The 24,605-nt window shown below is 46.3% G+C and overlaps 1 protein-coding gene across 1 annotated transcript in view; it reads left to right on the top strand.

Moving 5' to 3' along the window:
- HAND1 (heart and neural crest derivatives expressed 1) overlaps positions 1-24,605 on the top strand; it is a 326,296-nt gene that overhangs the window by 41,576 nt on the left and 260,115 nt on the right. Inside the window, exon 2 of the transcript XR_011030601.1 lies at positions 20,987-21,065. The gene's annotated coding sequence lies outside the window, so the exon portion shown is untranslated. The remainder of the gene's footprint in view (positions 1-20,986; positions 21,066-24,605) is intronic.

The following is a 24,605-nucleotide window of genomic DNA, read 5'->3' as shown; positions in this document are numbered from 1 at the left end:
TCTAATTTATTGTAAGCGAGCCGTATCGCTCATCTTTCTCTATCGAGGAGGAGCAGAATTATGACCGGTCTCCAGCTGTGCGCCTGTCCCGGGGCGGAGAGAACTTGTAATATGGCCGTCTGTGTTTCGGGCCACGTTCTAGGAGGACCAGAAGGCTCTGCTCTAGGTTAGGTTTTATTAGAAGCTTCGTTGAGGAGAGCAACTTAAAGGTCTGGTAAGCCGGCTCCTCCACCAGATACAAACAACAGAGGGTCATCAGATCGGTGGAGAAGATCATCGGGAGACTCCTCCCCTCACTTGACCTGCTTCACAACTCCAGACTGCGCTCCAGAGTATCGAGGATTGCTAACGACGCTTCTTCCGTTGACTACTATCAGGCCGCAGGTTTCGGGCCATCTCCATAAGAACTTTAATGCACAGTAACTCGTTTTTTCCCTCTTTTGTCAACCTGTTGAACTTCCTCCTTGCCCTCCCATCTCCAGCACCCCCTCCCCACCCCACACACACACACACTTTCTTCCCCCCTTAAGGCTGCAGCACGACAGACTGTTAAACTGTCTAGTGAAACTCTGCTTCTGTAATGTATCTTGCTGTCTTGTTGTACACTGCTCTTTGTTGCTCTTTGTTGTTAATCGTGCTTTGTGGCATCACCTATCTATATTTCTGCTTTACTCTGAGCTATGTAAGTGTCAAACTCAATTCCGGGAATGACCCAATCGAGTTCGGCAAATAAAAATGATTCTGATTCTGACCTATCACCAGGACCGGATTTACATTACAGGAGCCTATAGGCACAGATGTCCTTGCACCCTAGACTTATCCCCTCCATGAACTTGCAAACACCCACTGTACCACACCGCAAGGGAGAAGTACCCTCAGTATTAGGTAGCTATAGATGACTGAAGGGAGATCTGGTCAGTGGAATGCAGTGTGACATGCTCGGTGTGGTCTTCAGACCTCCTGCAAGGTGTGGCATGCTTGGTGTGGTCCTCAGACCTCCTGCAAGGTGTGGCATGCTTGGTGTGGTCCTCAGACTTCCTGCAAGGTGTGGCATGCTTGGTGTGGTCCTAAGACTTCCTGCAAGGTGTGGCATGCTTGGAGTGGTCTTCAGACCTCCTGCAAGGTGTGGCATGCTTGGTGTGGTCTTCAGACTTCCTGCAAGGTGTGGCATGCTTAGTATGGTCTTCAGACAGACCTCCTGCAAGGTGTGGCATGCTATTAGGTAGCTATAGATGACTGAAGGGAGATCTTCCTGCAAGGTGTGGCATGCTTGGTGTGGTCCTCAGACCTCCTGCCAGGTGTGGCATGCTTGGTGTGGTCCTCAGACCTCCTGCAAGGTGTGGCATGCTTGATGTGGTCCTAAGACTTCCTGCAAGGTCTTGGTGTGGTCTTCAGACCTCCTGCAAGGTGTGGCATGTTTGGTGTGGTCTTCAGACCTCCTGCAAGGTGTGGCATGCTTGGTGTGGTCTTCAGACCTCCTGCAAGGTGTGGCATGCTTGGTGTGGTCCTCAGACCTCCTGCAAGGTGTGGCATGCTTGATGTGGTCCTAAGACTTCCTGCAAGGTGTGGCATGCTTGGTGTGGTCCTCAGACCTCCTGCAAGGTGTGGCATGCTTTGTGTGGTCCTCAGACCTCCTGCAAGGTGTGGCATGCTTGGTGTGGTCCTCAGACCTCCTGCAAGGTGTGGCATGCTTGGTGTGGTCCTCAGACTTCCTGCAAGGTGTGGCATGCTTGGTGTGGTCCTCAGACCTCCTGCAAGGTGTGGCATGCTTGGTGTGGTCCTCAGACCTCCTGCAAGGTGTGGCATGCTTGGTGTGGTCTTCAGACCTCCTGCAATGTGTGGCATGCTTGGTGTGGTCCTCAGACTTCCTGCAAGGTGTGGCATGCTTGGTGTGGTTCTCAGACCTCCTGCAAGGTGTGGCATGCTTGGTGTGGTCTTCAGACCTCCTGCAAGGTGTGGCATGCTTGGTGTGGTCTTCAGACCTCCTGCAAGGTGTGACATGCTTGGTGTGGTCCTCAGAACTCCTGCAAGGTGTGGCATGCTTGGTGTGGTCTTCAGACCTCCTGCAAGGTGTGACATGCTTGGTGTGGTCCTCAGAACTCCTGCAAGGTGTGGCATGCATGGTGTGGTCTTCAGACCTCCTGCAAGGTGTGGCATGCTTGGTGTGCTCTTCAGACCTCCTGCAAGGTGTGGCCTGCTTGGTGTGGTCCTCAGACTTCCTGCAAGGTGTGGCATGCTTGGTGTGGTCTTCAGACCTCCTGCAAGGTGTGGCATGCTTGGTGTGGTCTTCAGACCTCCTGCAAGGTGTGGCCTGCTTGGTGTGGTCTTCAGACCTCCTGCAAGGCGTGGCCTGCTTGGTGTGGTCCTCAGACTTCCTGCAAGGTGTGGCATGCTTGGTGTGGTCTTCAGACCTCCTGCAAGGTGTGGCATGCTTGGTGTGGTCCTCAGACCTCCTGCAAGGTGTGGCATGACAGGGCTGCAGGCAGGGAGGATCAGGTAGGCCTCTGGGACTGGGTCACAAACTTTGAGGTGCAGAATTTTTTCTTTTTAAGGCGGCAAAAGAGAGGCCCTGAAATGTATTTCATATGGGGCCCATAACATTTTCATGGATTCTGAAAGCAGACGTGCTAAATGCTGCTGCAAATGTTGCATGTTCCTGGCTGCATCTAATTCAGTCTGTTTATAACTGGTGAGGAGATTTCTCAGGATACAAATATGAAATGGGCTTTGATTGGTAATGTTGGTCAATGGACCCAGAGTGGACTTGGCACTGCCCCATTCCAGCTGTGTTTTATCTCTTCCCCCCCCCCCCATTATAGTAGTGCCCTCTAATACCATCTTTATTGCTTTTTATAGGACTCTTGATTGCCCCCTATATATCCTTAGATAGTCTCCTGTAGCACCCCAGGGCAGACCTTGGATTTTCCCCCATTCCAGTTATGCTCTGTTTCCCCTACACGGGCCCTACCTATGAGGGCAGGGTTTCCTCTGATGCCATGGCAGCTTGGGGTGCCCTCCATAATGCTCTGCAGGACTCTCTATTGCCCTTGTAGTCTGTAGTGCCCTCCATGGCTCCATGTACTGCTCCCAGATCGCCCCTGTAGTACCTAGTAGTCGAGAGGGTCCGAGACATGCCTACGTTTTTCAGTTGCCACAGGAAGTTGGGCCTTTTTCCTGTGTTATTTTGGCATTTTATTCTTCTCACCTTAAGTCACTGGAGATGTTGGGCCCTAGAAGGCGAGCTTTCGGAACTTTGGTGACCTCGGAGCCTTGGAGCCCTCAATGAGAAGTGGGGGGAGTTCAGGATGGTTATGCCTGAAGTCAATGGTCAGTTCAACAGTTTTTGACGAGTTGAGGACAAGCTTATTTTCCCTACACCAGATGCAGATCTTCTCATCCTCCTGGCAGTAAGCTTGCTCGCTGCTCCTGTCTAAGATGCCTATGATGGTGGTTTCGTCCACAAACTTGATCACCTTGACAGAGTCATCCTGTAAGGAGCAGAAGTTTGTGTATAGTGAGAACAGACACATACTTCAGAGGACCCCTGTTGGTGGATTGCACTCGCGAGGCAAGAGTGCCAAGCTTCCCCATTTGGGACCTGTTTGTAAGGAAGTCCTACAACCACACGCAGAGGGTAGGGTGCACGTTGAGATGTATCATTTTGTCGTAGAGGGTGTTGGGGTTGATAGTGTTGAAGGCAGAGCTGAAGTGGATAATCCTGGCATATGTGTCAGTTTTTTCCAGATGGGACAGGATGTGCTCCAAACTTATGTTAATGGCATCGTCTATGGACCTGTTTTGTTCTGCGGGCGATCTGGAGAGAGTCAGTTCGGACATTGGTGGTGAATTTCAGGTGTGACAGGACCAGTCTTACAAAGAGCTCCATAACATTTGAGGTTAGGAGGACAATTGGTCTGAAGTCGTGGAGGTCCACAGCACCTGCTTTCTTTGGGACTGGGTAACTGGGAAATAGTTTGTTCTTGAAATTTGTTCCAAAGTTATAAGGAAAAGTTTGATTGCAGTTCCACTTTTAAAGTCCACCTAAGTGTTGTGCCTCAAATCGTTAGGTAAAGTAATATGGGCATGCTGTGATCAAGGCTAACTCTCTTTTATTGTGTGCGATCCCACTGATGCGCATCTCCTGGAGACATCTGGAGACAAGATGGCGGCCTCCATGGACCTGTAAGTTCACACACATTATAATCTTGAAGCTTAGAAGTCTTCTACCTGCTTAAAGTCGGGGCTTTCTGCTGTTGACCTTTTATAGCAGTGAAATCTGGTTGTGTTTTTGTTTGTTTTATAGCTGCCATTAATATAGTTGTACTAGACCAACATAGGTTACTGAGTTTCCCCCAGAATGTAACCCTTCGCGTATGGCATGGGTAGAGGTAGAGACATGATAGTACTAATGAGGGACTGTCTTGTGGGAACAGAGAGGGTTAAAGCTTCCATCCACAGATACTCCCCCCTCCTCACTGGAAGGGATTAAATAGATAATTACTGGGGTCAGGAATAGTACAGTCAACTCCAAAATGCCCCTCTTCATGTCTGAGTAATTTAAAACAAGGGGGTGTTTGTCAATGTCACTTAATTCCTAAACAACGACTGACCAGGTGAAAACAATTTACAGCACGGGGATCCAGATCTGGCTATGTTGTAATGCATCGTTCGGATGGGTTTTTCTAACTCTCAGGTATGGAGATCTCCTCCAGCTCATGGCCAGGCTGCAGAAGCGTATCTAGGGAAAACTGCGCCCATGGCAAACACTGTAGTCTTGGTTTAATTGGTTGTGTGCAAGTTGAAGTGAAGCATGGCCTGTAAGAATGGGGTATCACAATAGGTCAGCCTATGTAAATCCCCCAAATAACAGGCAGCTTGCTCCACTAAAAGAAGTAACCAGGCAGCAGAATGTCTTCCAGATAAAAACTAGTATCTGTATGGAGAACACCACAGATGCTATAGAGCAGTGCCTCCAGTAAGAGGCGCCCATGGCGCATGCCATCCCTGCACCCCTGTAGATACGCCTCTGCCAGGCTGTATAAAATGATGGGACAGTGCTGGTGGGATGATGATGGTCAAACAGTGGTTTGTGTCTATAGCTGTTAATTCACTGAGGGTTGGAACCCACTAGGAATCTCTGCAGCGCTGTGTGCAGTGATTGCTAGGGCTATTGTGATCGCGTTTCACTCCATTTTGAAGCGCTGTACAGTAAAATGTACAGCGTTTGCAATTAGCGTTTCATTTTTATTTTTAAATAAAGCTTATTATACTTACCGGGTTTCCCAATGGCCGGCTTCTGTCTGTAGCCCCTCCCCCTAGCCGAAAAGGTCACGTGCGCTTCTCTGATTGGCCCTAGAGACACACCTATGACCTCTTCAATTAGGGGGAGGGGTTACGGACAGAAGCCGGACATTGGGACACATGGTAAATATAATAAACTTTATTTACAAATAGGGGAGGGGTTTCTGTCTGTAGCCCCTCCCCCTAATGGAAGAGGTCATAGGTATGTCTCTAGGACCAATCAGAGAAGCGCCTGTGACCTCTTCTGCTAGGGGGAGGGGCTACGGATAGAAGCCGGCCATTAAGAAACCCGGGAAGTTCAATTAACTTTATTTAAAATTCAAATCGCTCGGCCCCCAAATTGCTGCAAAATTGCTTTTCAAAGTGATTTTACATCGCTTCTATACTTAACATTGAGCACTCAAAATGCTGCATGTCCTGCGATTGCGATTAACCGTAATTCCAATTGCACTAGTGGGTTCAGTTCCATTTAAATACATTGGCAAAGCTGTTTTTGAAATAACCGGCGATTGTTGGCAATCCAAAAACGCTCCCAAAAATGCCCTAGTGGGTCCCAGTGCCAATTCACATTCGGTAAAAAAGTAAAGGGTAGGTAAAACACTGTATTTTGTGTTTTAGACTCGATTCACACTCTGGGCTTTATTCACTAATCGTGATAACTCATATCACGGCTGCGCTAGCATCTTCGCGTGCATGCAAAAATGCGTGCACAAACGATAGCACAGCCATGATATAAGTTATCAAGGTTTAGTGAATCAAGCCCTCTGTGCATTGCCAACTTATAATCAGGGCCGGTTCTCTGATGAAGCAAGGTGAAACACTTGCATCAGGCGGCACAGATTACAGGAGCAGCATGTTTGTACTGTGTGTTTACACTTACAGCATGAAGTCAGAGTAGGAGGAGAAGCGAGAGCAGAGCGAGGTGAAGAGGTCATCATTGGAGAAAAGCAGCTTGTTGTGCTGTGTGAGGAGTCTGACAGTGATTGAGGGGGGGGGGGGAATCATTGGGTAGAAGCAGCTTGTTGTGCTGTGTGAGGAGTCTGACAGCGAGTGAGGAGGGGGGAGGCAGGAGAGCATGATTGGGGAAAAGCGGCTTGTTGTGCTGTGTGAGGAGTCTGACAGTGAGTGAGGAGGGAGGAGGCAGGAGAGCATCATTGGGGAAAGCAGCTTGTTGTGCTGTGTGAGGAGTCTGACAGTGAGTGAGTAGGGGGGAGGTAGGAGAGCATCATTGGAGAAAAGCAGCTTGTTGTGCTGTGTGAGGAGTCTGACAGTGAGTAAGGAGGGGGGAGGCAGGAGAGCATCATTGGGGAAAAGTGGCTTGTTGTGCTGTGTGAGGAGTCTGACAGTGAGTAAGGAGGGGGGAGGGAGGAGAGCAGCATAGGGGAAAATCAACTTATTGTGCTGTGTAAGGAGTCGGAAAGTGAGTGAGGGGGGGAAGGGAATCATTGGGGAAAAGCAGCTTGTTGTGCGGTGTGGGGAGTCTGGCAGTGAGTGAGGAGGAGGGAGGCAGGAGAGCATCATTGGGGAAAAGCAGCTTGTTGTGCTGTGTGAGGAGTCTGACAGTGAGTGAGGAGGGGGAGGCAGGAGAGCAGCAGTGTATTATTTGACTTGCACAGCAGAAGGAAGGAAGTGGCACTACTGTCCTGATTGAGGAGAAATGGAGTTGCTGAGGGAGACTGGCGACATCTGTAGTCTCTGAGGGGCTACATCTGTAGGGCGTGTGTATGAGATCTTATCTCAGCCTGTTATCTACAGATTAGAAGGATTGTTGTTTGCAGAGACACACGCAGTATCTGCTGAGCAGAAAATCACAGATAAAGAGTCTTGTGAAATCACAGACAGACACAAGGCAGCTGTTTCTTCCTCCAGCTGTTGGGTTGCAGGAATGAAGAAGGAGATTTGTACACATACACAATTAATGCTGCCCTGAGCAGCATCGATGTAACCCCGACATGTCTTTGTGGTTCGGATCACATGATATGACATGTGACCAGGATCCAGGAGACTGTGTCAGCATTACAGCGCCACCCGGTGGTGGAAGAGTCACTTCCATCTCTTCCATCAGCCCTCTTCCACCACCAGGTGGCACTGGACCCGATCACATGTCACATCATGTGCTTGGAAGTGATCGGGACCCAGAAGTCCTGCCGGAAGTTCAGAGCCGCCGGTGGAGGAAGAGAAGAATAGGTAAATGCAACTGCTTCTTGCCACCTGCTCCTTTGGCAGCCTATCCAGCTATGCTGACAGAGGCTCACACTGCATCAGCAGCTTTCAAATGAAACATATCATTTGAAGCTGCTAATGGATTAAAGAGGCCCTGTTGTGACATATAGTAGAATGCAGTAAATTATTTAGGATACCCACTTTTATGGTAATACTTCTGGTTTCAGCATCACAAATACTTCATATAGCTCTATATTGCTGTATATTGATATGTAGTCCCGCCCTCCCAGTGATATTTAGCCTAGGTTGTCTAGCCTTGTTTAGCCGTTCGCCCCCCCACAAGCATTCTGGGAGACCAGGTATATTTTGCACTGGCTGTGGAACTTCTAGTAAAAAAACATTTCACAGAGATTACTTGAAAGGATAAAAGATGTCGCCACCAGTGATATATTTCAGGATATAAATCAGGGTTAGGACTTTTTTTACAATGGTCAAATACTGACTAAATAATTCATAAATTAATATTGTGAAAAGTAAACAGATTTTATTTATTAAGTTATTGACTGTCACTACAGGTCCTCTTTAACCACTTTATGCATCTAAGCAACTTTCACCTCCCATTCATTCGCCAATAACTTTATCACTACTTCTCACAATGAATTGATCTATATCTTGTTTTGTCTGCCACTAATTAGGCTTTCTTTGGGTGGTACATTTTGCTAACAATTATTTTTTTCTAAATGCATTTTAACAGGAATATTACAAATTGAAACAATTCATTATTTCTCAGTTTTCAGCCATTATAGCTTTAAAATAATACATGCTACCATAATTAAAACGTATGTAATTTATTTGCCCATTTGTCCCGATTATTACTCCATTTAAATTATATCCCTATCACAATGTATGGTGCCAATATTCTATTTGGAAATAAAGGTGCATTTTTTCAGTTTTGCATCCATCACAGAGCTTATAATTTTAAAAATATTAGTAATACACCCTCTTCACATGCATATGAAAAAAGTTCAGACCCTTAGCTAACTATTTATGTTTTTTGTTTTGTTTTTTTTATTGTATTTTTATTTGGGTAATTTTGGGTGTGGGAGGTAAACAGTTAATTTTAAATGCAATAATGTGTGTTTATTTAATTAAAAAAATGTATGTGGATGTAGTTTTGCTATTTGGCCACAAGATGGATTTTTTTTTTTACTCCTGAAAGCGAACGCTCTCGCTTCCGGGAAGTATAGAGAGGACGGGAAACTTTTTTTTTCTCAGAAAGACTGCGGCTTCTGACAAGGTCTTTCTTCTGGGGACTTAGATCAACGAATGTGAACTATGTTCCCATTCTTTGATCTCCGGGCTAACGGGGGGCGGCACGGGAGCGCACGGGCGTGAGCAGCAGCCCATTGGACGTGACAGTCACATCCATTCCGCTAAAATGGTTAAAGTGTGACAGAGACAGCACGTACGGCAAAATTTATACTTAACTGGGCCTTTCTCCAGCCCCATGTAATCTGTTGCCTCCCTCGCCATCCTCCCGAGTGGCTCCAATCTTTGCCAATAATAGGCTCCAGTCATGTTATTGTTAATGAAGGAAGCCGCCAGGACAACGAGGGAGACAATGGAGTACATGGAGCTGGAAAAAGCCCCAGGTAAGTATAAATGCTGCCATATAGTCTTGGGTTTCCCATACCTCCCAACTTTTTGAGATAAGAAAGAGGGACACTAACCATGCCTCTAACCACACCTCCACCACACCCCTAGACACTGATACCAGAAAGAATTCAGAAGCAAAAGACACAGTTTTATAATACAAATCACACTGGTCCTCTCTGTCATCATTAGTTCTGTCTTATTTTAACATTTGAAAATAAGAAATAAATCAACTTAAATTATAGAAATGATGTTTAGAGTCTAAAAAACACATTTTTGTCAGTTGAAAAAAAACAAAACACAAAACAAACACGTTAACATAGGTCTGTAGATGAGTCCTGAAAGAGGGACAGAGGGAGTTAGTTCCAAAAGAGGGACTGTCCCCTCTGAAAAAGGAACAGCTGGGAGCTACGGGTTTCCTTTAAAGCCAATGTCAATGGAATAAAAAAAACAAAACAAAAAAACCTCACCTATGGACAGGACCAGTTCTAGACTTTTTCCTGCCTGAAGCAAACTTGTAAGGATGACAACCCCTCCCCCTTCCCCATTAGCCCCCCAAAAAACACTCTCAGCGTAGGTAGGTAGTCAGGTATAGGTGCCCCCAGTATTGGTAGCTAGGTACAGTTGCCCGGACTTGCCCTTAGTAAAGGTTGGCCTGGCACTCTCTTCAGTTCCTGTTTCTGCCTGGTGCTGCCCCCAGACTTCTGACTTCTGCCACCTGAGGAAGTCGCCTCACTTGGAAATTTGGAATCATGAGCGGGCTGGCCCTGCCTATGGAGAGGGAAGGCTCTGGGTCCTATAGAGCTTTCCTGTTCCTCACACGGTCCACTCGTTCCAGTGCACTCACCTCGTTCCAATCTGCCGCCACGGGACTGGAGGCTTCTGAGATCTTTGGGGGCTTCCCGTCTTCATGAGTACTTGGACGCTCGAAAACTTCCGAAGCCTCCTGCGGTGGCACAGAATACTGCTAAGGGGGAGCCAGCGCTGGAACGAGGGGACCAGGAGAGGAACGGGAAGGCTCTTTAGGACCCAGAGCCTTCCCCATCCTTAGGTAAGTATCTTTTTTTTTATCTTGACATTCACTCTAAAGCAGTAGGATTAGCCATACTATGCCAGGGAAAAAAACACATATATAAGTAGATAAATACTTGATCTACTTACATACCACATGTATTATACTGTCCACGTTTTGAGTGGTTTTCAGTGGTTTTTATATAGTAAATGAAGAGAATTCTGTTCCTGGTGGGAACCATGTCTTTTGCCCACAGTTTGAGGCTAAATCCTGATGTCATTTCTGCCCTTTACTTATTTTTCTTTTCTCCTCCAATCGCGGAGTCACCTCAGCCTTGCTTGTAAACACAAGTGAGCAGAGGATTGTGTTTTAGATAAGCAGCTAGGCAGAGAAATAAATGGAAGAGGAGGAATATATTATAGATAAAAAGAACTCCCAGCATGCAACTGTTTGGCACTGACTATTAAAGGGCCAGTGCTCCTTAAGTATGTGATAACTTCAAACCATAACAGCAGAAAAAGTTTTGAATGCAGGATTAGCATCTTTACCACTTAATACACTCAGACCAGTTGGCAACTGTTGAAATTTGATTTTTATGGTGACAATCCAGCTTTAAGCTGTATATATCAGGTGGCAGAGAGTTTCCTTCTGTGTGTCTTCCCTCCCGTCCTCTGGCAGAAGCTGGAATGTGCTGTGATAAGGAGGACAGGGCCCTCATCTGTGTATTAGGCAGTCAGCAGAAGGAGGCTCTCTTGGCTCTGGAGCTGTGAGGTGTGGACAGGGAAGGTGTCTTGGTTTCCTGTTCCAGGCAGCCATCTGACAGGTGGAGGTGCGGGGACCAGGGTGATGACATGGAGAAGCCTGCAGCTCCTCTGATAGGTGGAGAGGGTGCTGCGTGATGCCTGAAGAGTGGAGGTTTCTCCGCAGAACTCTTATCTGGCAGCCAAAACACTGGAAGAGCTTCTGTAGCACCTCCGAGTCATACTGCGGTCTCATGGATGCTGCGTAGAGGCAGCGCTGAAATAATAAGAAGTGTTATCATTATATAATTTCTACAGATTGCTGTATAATATTGGAATACCCAGCAAGCATCACTCCACTGTAAAGAAAAGTTTTCCTTGGCATATGAAACTCCGTAAGCTACATACTCACCTTGTGATGATCTGCTGGATCTCTGATGCCCAAAGGATCAGGCACTGACCTCTGCAGGGTGACAAAGCACTAACAACTCTACGATTGTCGTGCGGCCGCAGTGGCGTATCTGGGTGACATAGCGCCTATGGCAAACACTGAAATTACGCCCCTCGCCTCCCCCCTCAGACCACCTTGTCCCATAATAACAGCTTCTTTTCTTGCAATGATACAAGTCTCCCTAGTATAGGTTGCTAGAGTTAACCCCCAAGTAAAAGTAACTAGAGGTAGCACCCTAGTATAGGTAGCCAGAGGTAGCTCACCTAGGATAAGTAGACCCATGTTTACGTTGCCATCCCAGTATATGTAGTTAGAGATGTCTCCCCAGTATAAATAGCCTTCTTTAGCATAAGTGGTAAGAGGTGTCCCCCCAGTGTACGTAGTCCCTCACTATAGGTAATGAGAGGTTCCCCTCAGTATAAGTAACCCCCCCAGAATAGATTTGGCAGGTGTCCCCCAGTATAGGTAGTGAGAGATGTCCCCCAGTATAAGAGCAGGTACAAATGCCTGAGAGGCATCCTTCAGTATGTTGGTGAAGCATGAGGGAGGAGGAGGCAGCCATGGCGCCCATGGCACAAGCCGTGCCTGCATCCCTCTAGATACGCCTCTGTGTGCGGCCTGCTGTACGCTGGTGTTACCGCCCGATTCTTGGCCATGGCGGTCATTATCTACCCCCATGGTTGAGTTCAGATCACGTGGGTATGGGCCTTAAAGCAGGATTGTCAGCCACAAAATCAAATTCCATTTACCCACTCTGCTCTGTGTTTATTATCTAGTCTACATGCAGTCCGCATTGCAAGCATTCCAGTATAATCATAAATGTTTCTGCTGTAATGAATCTTATCTCAGTCAGTCTGGCTCTATTCTGGTACATTGCTGTGGAGAGGGAGGCTTGTTATCTCCCCACCCACATTCCTGCTCCTCGCTGATTGGCTGAGGGTAATTCAGTGTGACATGAGGCTGAGAAGGTAAATACACCTCACCCCTCAGCAGAAGCTGCTTAAATGCGGTCTATGTTGTGCTCACATGTGTTTACAAAGCAAGCTAGATGGAACAGTGCAGTTTCTAGGAGAAAAAAAGAGTAAGGGAGGAAATTACATCAGGCTTGGTTTCAGTCAGAGGCAGTAAAGATGGAAAATACCTGGAACAGTTTTCTCTTTATTTACTGTATAAAATTCACTGAAATAAAAAAGTGGACAGTGCAATACATATGTTATGTAAGTAGAACAAGTATTTATCTACTTATATACAGGGCCGGCCCGCCCATGAGGCGGGGTGAAACTTTTGCCTCAGGCGGCACTTCTGGGGGGCGGCACCCGCCCGTCCGTGGGTGTGGGGGGCCGCCCGAGCTGGAGGGGATAGCGGGCAGGAAGGGGGTATTGGGCCTAGCGGCGGGGAGGGGGGTCGGACCCCCCCCTCCCTCGCCTGGGTCCCCCGTCCTCCACTCCCCTCCAGCTTTAAAAAGTTCCGTGCTGGCTGCAGCTATGTGTAAGAGGCAACGGGCGGGGATCACTCACCTCTTCCTCGTTCCAGCGTGCGCTCCACTGATGTCACTTCCTGCGGCGTAGCAGGAAGTGACGTCAGTGGAGCGCAGGCTGGCCTGGAACGAGGAAGAGGTGAGTGATCCCCGCCCGTTGCCTCTTACACATAGCTGCAGCCAGCACGGAACTTTTTAAAGCTGGAGGGGAGCGGAGGACGGGGGACCCAGGTGAGGGAGGGGGGGGTCCTGCCCCCCTCCCCGCCGCTAGGCCCAATACCCCCTTCCTGCCCGCTATCCCCTCCAGCTCAGGCGGCCCCCCACACCCACGGCTTGGGGGGGGTTGGGGGGCGGCGATTTCTTTGAAAATTGCCTCAGGCGGCAAAAAGTCTAGGGCCGGGCCTGCTTATATATAGTATTGTTTTTTTTCCCTGTGATAATACAGCTGTCTCCACTGCTGTAAAAGGTATGTGGCCAAAGATTGTGGGCATTTTCTCATTTTATTTTCTACCTTCCCTGCCCTTACATAAGATAATTACATCAGATTTAGCTATGTACACACGCAGGATTAAACTTGGCCGAGGTGACCGTAGCGATGAAAAGTAAACATGTATTTTGAGTGTTTAATGAGGTTTATGTCAGGGGCGTCGCTAGCCCCAAAGATCAGTGGCACGTGCCCCGGATCTATTCTGAGGTGCCCTGGATGTCCCCCAGGCAGCGGGCAGCACTATTCCCCTCCTTCTACTTGGGTGCTGCCAACCGGGGCCCCTGGACCAGAGGGGTCCACTAGGGGCCCTCCTACATCCATATTATTAGCTTTTTATTGGTGCTATGCTGGTAATGAACGCCTCTACACAAACACGCTGAAACCAACGCAGGAGATTTGGGCGCAGCCGGTGCCACCATAGGCCATAATAGGAATTACTGATATAGCAGAGCACAGGGAGTAACTTCGGCGCCATCAGAAGACGAAGCTGAAGTTACTTATAAAACACATTATTATTATTTCATTCCCCACCATCCATGGCGACCTGGAGGGGGAATAGTACCGTAATTAACACAGCCGGGACTTGTGCAGCAGCAGGATCAGCCATATACCGGCAGTATCCTGCGCCCAAGTCTCCGGCGCCGTTCTCTCTCGTACACCCTCTCGCACACATGAGCATTGCATAGTGGTATCTGTTAACTGTTTCCTAAAGGTGGCCACTAACGGTCCAATTTCTAGCGAAAAATCGTTCGAGCGATTAGAAATTCTGATCGGAAGTGAAATATTGTAATACATCGTTCACTACACCATCAACAAACCAATCTTTGCTTCCTATCTATCACAACCAACAAGAAAATCCAAATTTTGGTTCGACGAAAATTCATTCGAACAACATTTTTTTCACTCGTTCATAAATGATTGTGTCCAATCAGAATTTTTGATTGCTCAAACGAGTTTTCGCTAGAAATTAGACCGTTAGTGGCCACCTTTACTCTGATTACACCTCTCTGACACTGCAGCTGTCCTTGGTGGGTTTTGGGGCTTCATGTCAATGCAGTGCTTGAGGCCCCGTGTAATACTTGCTTTGGGGCCCCAAGAGCCTTAGTTATGCCACTGGAAGTAATAGTGACATCACACGAATATTACCCTCACTACTGGCATTGTGTACCACGAGTTACGTTATTAGCGTGACCGGTGGCACTCGACTAGCGCAAGCATTGCTTTGGTACCACGCATTACTAACAAGCGTTGCCGTTAGTAGCGACCACCCTAATCATTTATTATTATTTAGTATTTATATAGCGCCAACATCTTCCGCAGCGCTGTACAGAGTACAGTATATCGTCTTGCCACTAACTGTCCCTTAGAGAGGTTCACAATGTAATTCCCTACCATAGTCCTATGTCTATGTATGTATTAAGTATTGTGTAGTGCATGTATCATAGTCTACTCTAGGGCCAATTTTAGGGGGGAGCCAATTAACCTGTCTGTGTTCATGGATAGGGAACTGGCTAATGGACAGAAAACAAAGAGTTGTGGTCAATGGATCGTACTCAAAATGGGAGACTGTTGGCAGTGGGGTCCCGTAGGGGTCTGTTCTGGGTCCAGTGCTCTTCAATTTATTTATTAATGACCTAGTAGATGCAGTAGTGAGCAATGTTGCTATTTTTGCAGATGATACAAAATTGTGCAGAATCATCAACTCTCAGGAAGATAGTGTCATATTGCAACAGGATCTGGATAGGATGGCTATATGGGCACATACATGGCAGATGAAATTCAACGTTGACAAATGTAAAGTCATGCATTTTGGACGTACTAATGGACTAGCACCATACAAAATAAATAGGATACAGTTGGGGACATCAAACTTGGAGAAGGACTTAGGAGTACTCATTGACAACAAGTTAAATAATCGTACTCAATGCTAAGCCGCTGCAGCTAAAGCTAACAAAATTTTGGGATGCATTAAAAGGGAAATAAAAACTCGAGATGCGAGCATAATATTGCCCCTGTTTAACTCTCTAGTAAGGCCACATCTGGAATATGGAATTCAGTTCTGGGCACCACATTACAAAAAAGATATTGCAGTTTTAGAGCAGGTGCAGAGACGAGCAACAAAATTGATACGTCGGATGGAAGGTCTCACTAACCAAGAAAGGTTAGATAAACTGGTTTTATTTAGTCTAGAGAAAAGACGCCTTAGAGGGGATCTAATTAACATGTATAAATACATCAGAGGGCAATATAATAGCTTGGCGGATGAGCTTTTTGTCCCTAGGCCTTCTCAAAGGACTAGAGGACATGATCTGCGCATGGAGGAAAAACGTTTTAGCCATTTATTTAGGAAAGGGTTCTTTACAGTTAGAGTGATTAAGATGTGGAATGCATTGCCACAGGAAGTCGTTATGGCAAACTCTATACCTGCATTTAAAGGGGGCTTAGATGCTTTCCTTGCGTTGAAAGACATCCATGGCTACAATTACTAGGTAATGCCTAATGATGTTGATCCAGGGATTTTATCTGATTGCCATCTGGAGTCAGGAAGGAATTTTTCCCTTTTGGGGCTAATTGGACCTTGCCTTGTAAGGGTTTTTTCTCCTTCCTCTGGATCAACAGGGATGTGTGAGGGAGCAGGCTGGTGTTGTACTTTATACTGGTTGAACTCGATGGACGTATGTCTTTTTTCAACCAAAATAACTATGTAACTATGTAACCTATCTGTATGTTTTTGGGATGTGCCCGGAAGAAACCCAAACAGATACAGGGAGAACACACAAACTCCTTGCAGATGTTGACCTGGCTGGGATTCGACCCAGCGCTGCAAGGCGAGAGCACTAACCACTACGCCACTGTGCTGCCCCTGTGTACTATGCCACAGTACACAGTGCCGCTAGTCAGTGATAAGAAAAAATGCCAATATTCTTTTTGCATTCATTTTTTTTCCCCACTTTTCACAATTTTTAGTGGTAAAAATATATTTTTTGTGTTTTCGCGAAAACTGTGAAAACTAAAAAAAAATACAAGTTGTTTGTTCTAAAAAAAAAAAAAATTGCAATCGAAAATAGCATTTTCGATGCAAAAATTTAATGCGAAAATTGGCAAGCAACACTGCCGGTAGTAATGGAATAATACCTTATAGCAATATTACCATCGGCGGCACTCGACTAGCGCGACCGCTGCTATGGTAACACGCCTTACTAACGAGCATTACTGTTAGTAGGGGCCATGCTAATCATGTACCAACAGTACCCAGTGTCGGTAGTAAAGGTAATATTGCCTCGTGATGTCTGTGCATGCCGGCAATATTACCGCACTTTCGTGTATCCACCCCATAACTAGTACAGCCTCTATGGTGTCTTTGTTATGAGCACATTTTGGTAGACTTTGCCTGCATTAAATATCCTGTTTTATGATGACGATGCCGGGAACAGAACAAATAAGGAACATATTTATATTAACGATAACGTTCTATCCCATTGCCAATGTATGCATGATGTGATATTGTACCGATGGGAAAGATTATGCTTTTGCAAAGCAACCCCAACCTACTACAGTCAAAGGGGGTTTGGCCATAAACATTCCACAGGATTACGCATGTACGCAATATTCCCATCCGCTTTGATCGCTTTTTATACGTGAATTTAAAAGGGCTTTAAGCAATTAATATCCCCTACATGGACTGTTTTATGTGATACGAAAAAAATACACTTTCCTCCCCTCGCACCTTTCTTCCCGGCCGCGGAGGCGCATGATATACGGGGTGTTAGGTAATATGCGGCGCATTATTACACCTCAACATGCCAGCTTGGCGAGGAGAGCGTTTTAAGAGGGACGTTTATAATTTTATCCAGAGTAAAAATACAATTTTGGCTGCACGGAGGTGTTAATAAAGCGCGAGGAGCTGCAGCAAAGGCACACGATTTTACGCCGTTTAGATTCAGTACAGTGATAAGCGAACGCGGCTATCGTCTTTTCCCACCATTTTTTTACTTACTCGCGCTGTACCAAAAAGAAAAAAACAGTGCCTTTTTTTTTTTATAAAGTATAAATCTTAGCATTTAAAGCAAACCTCAAGCGGGAAAAACTTATGACATAATGAATTGTATGTGTTGTAGGGATAATATGAGTCTCATATTTTTATTTTCAGTTCTATAGCTTTTTTTTTTCATAACATTGCATCATTCTGTCATATTTGCAGTTTAGAAACCACACTCTGTCTTTTAAGCTATAAAACAAAGCAGAAATAATATCCATTTGAACTTTACTGCAGTAACTGTTTCTTGGCTGTTTAAAGAACAAGTGACACCCATGCTAACCTAGAAATAAAAAACACATATGTAAGTAGATAAATACTAGTTCTACTTGCATAACAGATGTATTGTGCTATCCACATACTGATTCCTGTGAATTTTATAAAGGAAAAGCAGAAAATCCTATTCTAGGCAGTGGCCATCTTGCCAAGCTAATGCTGACATCATATCCTCCCTGACTCTTGTTTTCCCCCTCCCTTCTCTTGCTCATTGTGTATTCATTAGCTGCCCTCCTCCCAGAGTCTTCAGACACTCCCACTGAGGTGTATACTAGCAACTGCACTGTTTTATCCTCCAATCACTGAGTCACCTCAGCCTTGCTTGTAAACACAAGTAATCAGAGGAGTTTCAGATAAGAAGCTGGCAGGGAAATAAATGGAAGAGGAGGAATATATTATAGATGAAAAGAACTCCCAGCATTCAACTCTTTGGCACTGTTTGGCACTAGGGCCAGTGCTCCTAAGATATGTGATAACTCCAAACCATAACAGTAGAAAACGTTTTTTGCTAGTTTTTAATGCAGGATTAGCGTCTTTATCACTTAATACACTCAGACCAGTTGCTGTTGAAATTTGATTTTTATGGTGACAATACCGCTTTAAAGCGAAAAAAGTAAGCAGTTAAAGACAGAACCGACGGGTTTTGGACTAGTCCATCACCTCATGAGGGACTCTCAGGGTTTTCTTTGATTTCAAAAGCATTTCCTGAGTGGCAGTTGCTAAGTCTAACTGCCAAAATAGAGTGCAAGTGGGTAGGGAGACTGGATGGTATCTAACTGTTTTGGCAGATAAACTGCCGTTCAGGAAATGCTTCTGAAAACAGAGAAAACCCTGAGAATCCCCTAGGGCCGTGACCTGCAAACTTGGCTCTCCAGCTGTTATGGAACTACAAGTCCCACAATGCATTTGCCTTTATGAATCATGACTGTGGATGTCAGACTCCTGCAATGCATTGTGGGACTTGTAGTTCCTTAACAGCTGGAGAGCGAAGTTTGCCCTAGGGTTTTACCTGCTTACTTTTTTCGCTGGAGTGGTCCTTAAAGTGCTTCAGAAAACAGGACTGTATTCCACCCAATGGGTGGAATAGCTCAGAGAAGCTCTTTTGCATAGATAACTGAAGTTCTTTAACTCTCCCTGTACTGGAAAACAATATGAGACTCTTTTCTTTGCTACTAATGTTCTACTTCTTAGCTGCACTACACATACAATTCATTATCTCATACGTTTACTTTCACTTCAGGTTTGCTTTAAAGGACAACTGAAGTGAGAAGAATATGGAGGCTGCCATATTTATTTCCTTTTAAACAATACAAACAATACCAGTTGCCTGGCAGCCCTGCTGATCTATTTGACTGCAGTAGTGTCTGAATCACATCAGAAACAAGCATAAGAGATAAGCTTTCTTATACTATTCTCTGCAGTGAAAGCTTATGTTGTTACATACAGGGAATGCTTGGGAATGCCTTCAAATGTTCTGTTATGTAACTGAAAGACTAGTTACAGAACTTTTAGTTTTGGAAGTATAATCCTACTTTAACAAGATATTTCTGACAGATCCACGGGGGAGATAGAATTCTCCACATGCTTGTTACTGTGGTGCCTGTTAGCAACATAGTTTTGTAAGTAATATTTTAATAGTTTTATCTTCCATTTGTTTAAATACTACGCCTGCTGTTCACTGTCCCTCTCTCCTCCCGCCACTCGCTTCACTTCTCCTAATGCTGCATACACACTTGAGATAAAAGTCTTTGGAAAAGGCAAGATCACAGACCAATTTTACCCCCTTCCATGTAGTATGAGAGCCATACCTACACAGTCTATTCTATGGAGCTGCACTCCCCACCAGACAGAGATCTTACCCCCTTCCATGTAGTATGAGAGCCATACCTACACAGTCTATTCTATGGAGCTGCACTCCCCATCAGACAGAAATCTTACCCCCTTCCATGTAGTATGAGAGCCACACCTACACAGTCTATTCTATGGAGCTGCACTCCCCATCAGACAGAAATCTTACCCCCTTCCATGTAGTATGAGAGCCACACCTACACAGTCTATTCTATGGAGCTGCACTCCCCATCAGACAGAAATCTTACCCCCTTCCATGTAGTATGAGAGCCATACCTACACAGTCTATTCTATGGAGCTGCACTCCCCACCAGACAGAAATCTTACCCCCTTCCATGTAGTATGAGAGCCATACCTACACAGTCTATTCTATGGAGCTGCACTCCCCATTAGATAAAATCTTAGCAAGATGCTGCACACAGAGATGCCCGTACACATTCAAAAGATCATTATCTGCAAAAGATCTCTTCCTGCAATAGATCCATTCCTGCAAAATGCATTCATAGTCTATGAGATCTGCAGATCCTCATACACACCTTGTTTAACAGGCAATCATCTGCAGATCATTTGCAGATCAGATCCACCAGGATGGATTTTCAGATCTGCAGATGATTGCCAGATATGCAGATGATTGCCTGTTAAACAAGGTGTGTATGAGGATCTGCAGATCTCATAGACTATGAATGCATTTTGCAGGAATGGATCTATTGCAGGAAGAGATCTTTTGCAGATAATGATCTTTTGAATGTGTACGGGCATCTCTGTGTGCAGAATCTTGCAAATATTTTATCTGATGGGGAGAGCAGCTCCATAGAATAGACTGTGTAGAGTATGGCTCTCATACTACATGGAATGGGGTAAAATTAGTCTGTGATCTTGCCTTTTCCAGAGACTTTTATCTCAAGTGTGTATGCAGCATAAGTTTTCTCCTAGGAGATCATTTTTAACTTCTGTTTACAAAAAACTTTTCAGTAGTAATCTAGTTAGGAGTACACATTTTTTACAAAGGAGAAAAAGGGATAAAAAACCTTCAAGTCCTTTTTGAGGTAATCCACTTCACCCCCAATAAATTATCCGTAGTAATTAGAAAGGACCATAAATAGGAATTCTTGCAAGGTCTTGCGGTACAAAAATATCAAAAATCTTTATTGACACAAATACAAACGGATTCACAAAAAGTCTCTGTAAGAAGCTCCTTGTCTGTGTAAGCAATCATCCAAAAAAAGGATATAACAATCAATAGTATTATAGGCTTAATGCATTCAGCAAAAATATTTAGGCAACGACACACTCGTTTCGGGCGCACAATGCCCTTCGTCAGGCCACTGTATAAAGCACTTTCTACTGTCATTTATATTTAAGGTACTCCTTAAAGTTCAGGCTCAGGCAAAAGTAGCCGACCCAATCGGGTCCGTTCTACTGTAGTTGCGCCTGCGCAGTAGAGCAGACCAGATCCGGCTCAGCTATTTCCGCCAGAGCCCGAGTGGGAGCCAATTCTATGCTGGATTGCAGTAGATTAATATTTACCTCTCTGACTTTCAGGGGGCTTCCAGCGCTGGATCGCCGGGATGTAGGAGGACGGGGGAAGCCTCATTAGGATGCAGAGTCTTCCCCTCCTGAGGTAAGCATTTTTAAAGGGAACCTTAACTGAGAGAGATATGGATGTTTCCTTTTAATCAACACCAGTTGCCTGGCAGTCCTGCCGATCTCTTTGGCTACAGTAGTGGCTGAATCACACACCTGAAACAAGCATGCAACTAATCCAGTCTGACTTCAGTCAGAGCACCTGATCTGCATGCCTGTTCAGGGGCTGTGGCTAAAAGTATTAGGCCTGGAACCCACTGAAAACCGCAAACGCAAAACGCAACCGCTAGCGTTTTGTCTGAGCGGTTTGCAAGCGGATTCATGCGCGTTTTGGGTTGTGTTTTGCAACATTGTATTTTTTTCCCCAGCGGGTGCCTAGCGGTTTGCGTTTTGCGTTTTTATCCTGATTGGTCCTGTGAATTATTTTTAATTTTGTTACAGTGTGCTGAACCGCAAAACGCTAGCAAAACCGCTCAGTTTAGGTTTTGCTGAGCGTTTCTGCTAGCGTTTCAATACTTTACATTGAAGCGCTAACGCTCCCAAAATGCTGCAGGTCCTGCGTTTGCGTTTCTGGGAAACGCAAACGCTCCTGTGGAAGTTGCCCCATCCATTAACATTAGCCCAGCGTTTTGGCAAACTGCTAGCGTATCGCAGTGCTGCCAAAACGCTGCCAAAAGCGCTCCTGTGGGTTCCAGCCCTTAGAGTTACAGGATCAGCAGGAGAGTCAGGCACCTGGTATTATTTGAAAAGGAAAAAGCCACATCCTTCTCAGTTTAGGTTCCATTTAAAGAAAACCTGTAACTTTGATAATCTCCCCTGGGGGGTACTCACCTCGGGTGGGGGAAGCCTCCGGATCCTATCGAGGCTTCCCCCGTCCTCCTGTGTCCCACGGCGGTCTCGCTGCAGCCCTCCGAACAGCGGGGATGTAAATATTTACCTTCCCGGCCCCAGCGCAGGCGCAGTATCGGCTCTCCACCTCGGAGATAGGCGGAAATACCTCATTGCTGTCGGGCAGCTCTACTGCGCAGGTGCAAGTCTCCTGTTCCTGCGCAGTAGAGCGGACCCGACAGCGATCGGCTATTTCCGCCTATCTCTGTGCTGAGAGCCGCTACAGCGCCCCCGGAAGGTAAATATAGCAAGCCTTGTCAGTCTTGCCGGGGAGGATTGCGGGACACTTATGGCCCATACGCATGGGCTACAATTGTTGCCGCAACCACGTGGCACGCGCGTGTTGCGGTGACAGGTCGCCCGTGAGTATGGCGCGCACGCCCCGAACCGTCGCTCATCGCTGCTGTTGCCAGGCGATTGGCGCGGTCAATCGCCCGGCGACAGTTGCCGCCACAACTTCGTCACAACTGTCGCTAGTCCGCGTGTGTATGCGGACTAGCGTCAGCAACCAATAGGCAGTACACGTATTTTCCGGCGGGGGGGAGAAACGTCGGCGACAGCTTCCATCGCACCGCTAGTCCCTCTTCCGCAGTGTGTATGCGGAGGGACCCAGCGACGAGCTGTCGCTGATCTGTCGCGCTGCGCGCACACGCTCCTGTGTGCTAGCGACGAGCTACAAATGTAGCTCATGAGTATGGGCCATTAGGGGGAGCCAGTGCTGGACTGCCTGCAGCTACAGGGGAGGGGGAAGCCTCATTGGGACCCTAAGTCTTCCTTCTCCTGTGAGTGCCCCCCAGGGGATGTTTTTTTTTTTTGTTACAGAGTCTCTTTAAGCAGGCAAAATTATATGTCTGCTCTCAAAACTTTCTCTAATTTGGAAGTGTGGTCCCCAGTGGGACTGCTATAGTCCTTTGCATGGTTCTTCTGTGCATTTCGGCACTCTGGTCCATCTCAGTGTCACACGCCTAAACTAAAGCTGTCACTATGCTCTAAATGCCTCAATTTCTGTCCCCATTACTCCTTTCCCCATTCAGCATTCCAGGGAGGATGTGGGCCCTCCAGACTCTTGTAAGATCCCAGAAAGCATCAGGCCCATCAGTGGAGCCAGTCTCCCCTCCATCCATCACCCTTATCAGCAGAGTCTGGCAGCTGGGGTGGTCCTTACTGCCCTCCTCTCTGGGACACAAGCTGGGGAATCTGGCTGGCCAGTAACTCTTGGAGACATGGATGAGGCATTAAGGTGATAAGGCCCGAGTCACAAACAAAAACAAACGTCCATATTCTTCACTTCAAAGCCTGGCAGCTGAATTTATGCCTGCAAAGTATGCCCACCGAAAGCTCCTCTGCTGCTCCCCTGAAATATGTGAGGGGGGGACACTGACCTGTGGCCGCCAGGTTCACAAAGGTGAAGTGTCACTTACTGCCAGAGATTGGTGGAGCAAAATGGCCGATTCGCTCACCCATGCCCTGCCTCCTTGACATCATTAACGCTGGTGTTATATAAATCATTAAAGGACCTCTGTCGCGAAAATCGTAAAAAAATATAAAATATATGTAAACCTATACAAATTTGAAGTACGATTTTTCCTGGGTAAAATGAGCCGTAGATTACTTTTCTCCTATGTCGCTGTCACTTACTGTAAGTAATAGAAATCTGACAGAACCGACAGATTTTAGACTAGCCCATCTCCTCATGGAGGGGGTTCTCTGGGTTTTTCTTTATTTTCAAAAGCACTTAGGCATACCTCCCAACTTTTTGAGATGAGAAAGAGGGACACTTAAACCATGCCCCTGCCACACCCCTGATCACGCCCCCAGCCCCTAGTCACGCATACCATAAAGATTTCATAAGAAAAATATGTTGTTGGGCAGCTCTCTCTCCCTGGCTACGCCTTTTGCCGCTTCGTCTCTCAGTGCAGTGTCGTGACCCAGAGGTCACGAAAGTGAAAGTGGGCCATTGCGGCCCACGGGAACGGCGGTTTTTGCCCATCTCAGGCCAGGGGCGTAACTAAGACCCACCGGGCCCCCCTGAACAATTTCTGAGCAGACCCCCCTCCCTGGGGCCCGCTCAGGCCCATTTTGGGGGGCTTGATGGGTCGCAGCATGAGGGGAAAGTCGTGACCACACTCGGGCTCTCCCCTCTGCGCTCCCCTCCAGCTTCAATAACTGTGTGTGTGCAGCGGTGGGCAGCGGCAAATCCACATACCTTCCGTGCGTTCCAGCGCGGATGCTTCGCTTTCTAGTGTCTGACGCTACTTCCTGTTTATACAATTGTTATATTGGGTGCCTATCTGCATGTACAGAACACTCTACTCAAAAAAAAAAATCACAGGGCCCATTTGCAATTAACTTCTTCTCCTGAGTTTTCTCATTGGAGATAATTCTTCAACTTCTTTTTAGAATAACTTTTCAGCAATCTGCAATTGAAAAAATACCAACAAATAGGTGAAAAAGTACTAACAAAATTATTTTGAGTATCTTCTTACTTGCTGGTGGTTAAAAGCCATTTTATTGACAAGGTTGAAAATTTCAAAATATATAGACTCGGGAGACCAATATAATGTAGTAACTTTGAGGAAATTGGAGTAGATTGCTAATGGGGATATATACTCACAAACCCAGTGGGTAGCACGATGGCGTAGTGGTTAACGCTCTCGCCTTGCAACGCTGGGTTGCCGGTTTGAATCCC

The sequence above is a fragment of the Hyperolius riggenbachi genome, chromosome 3 (genome assembly GCF_040937935.1).
Source record: "Hyperolius riggenbachi isolate aHypRig1 chromosome 3, aHypRig1.pri, whole genome shotgun sequence".
Classification (NCBI taxonomy): Eukaryota; Metazoa; Chordata; class Amphibia; order Anura; family Hyperoliidae; genus Hyperolius; species Hyperolius riggenbachi.
The sequence above is the reverse complement of the archived record's forward strand: the minus strand, read 5'-3'. Positions and strand labels throughout refer to the sequence as shown.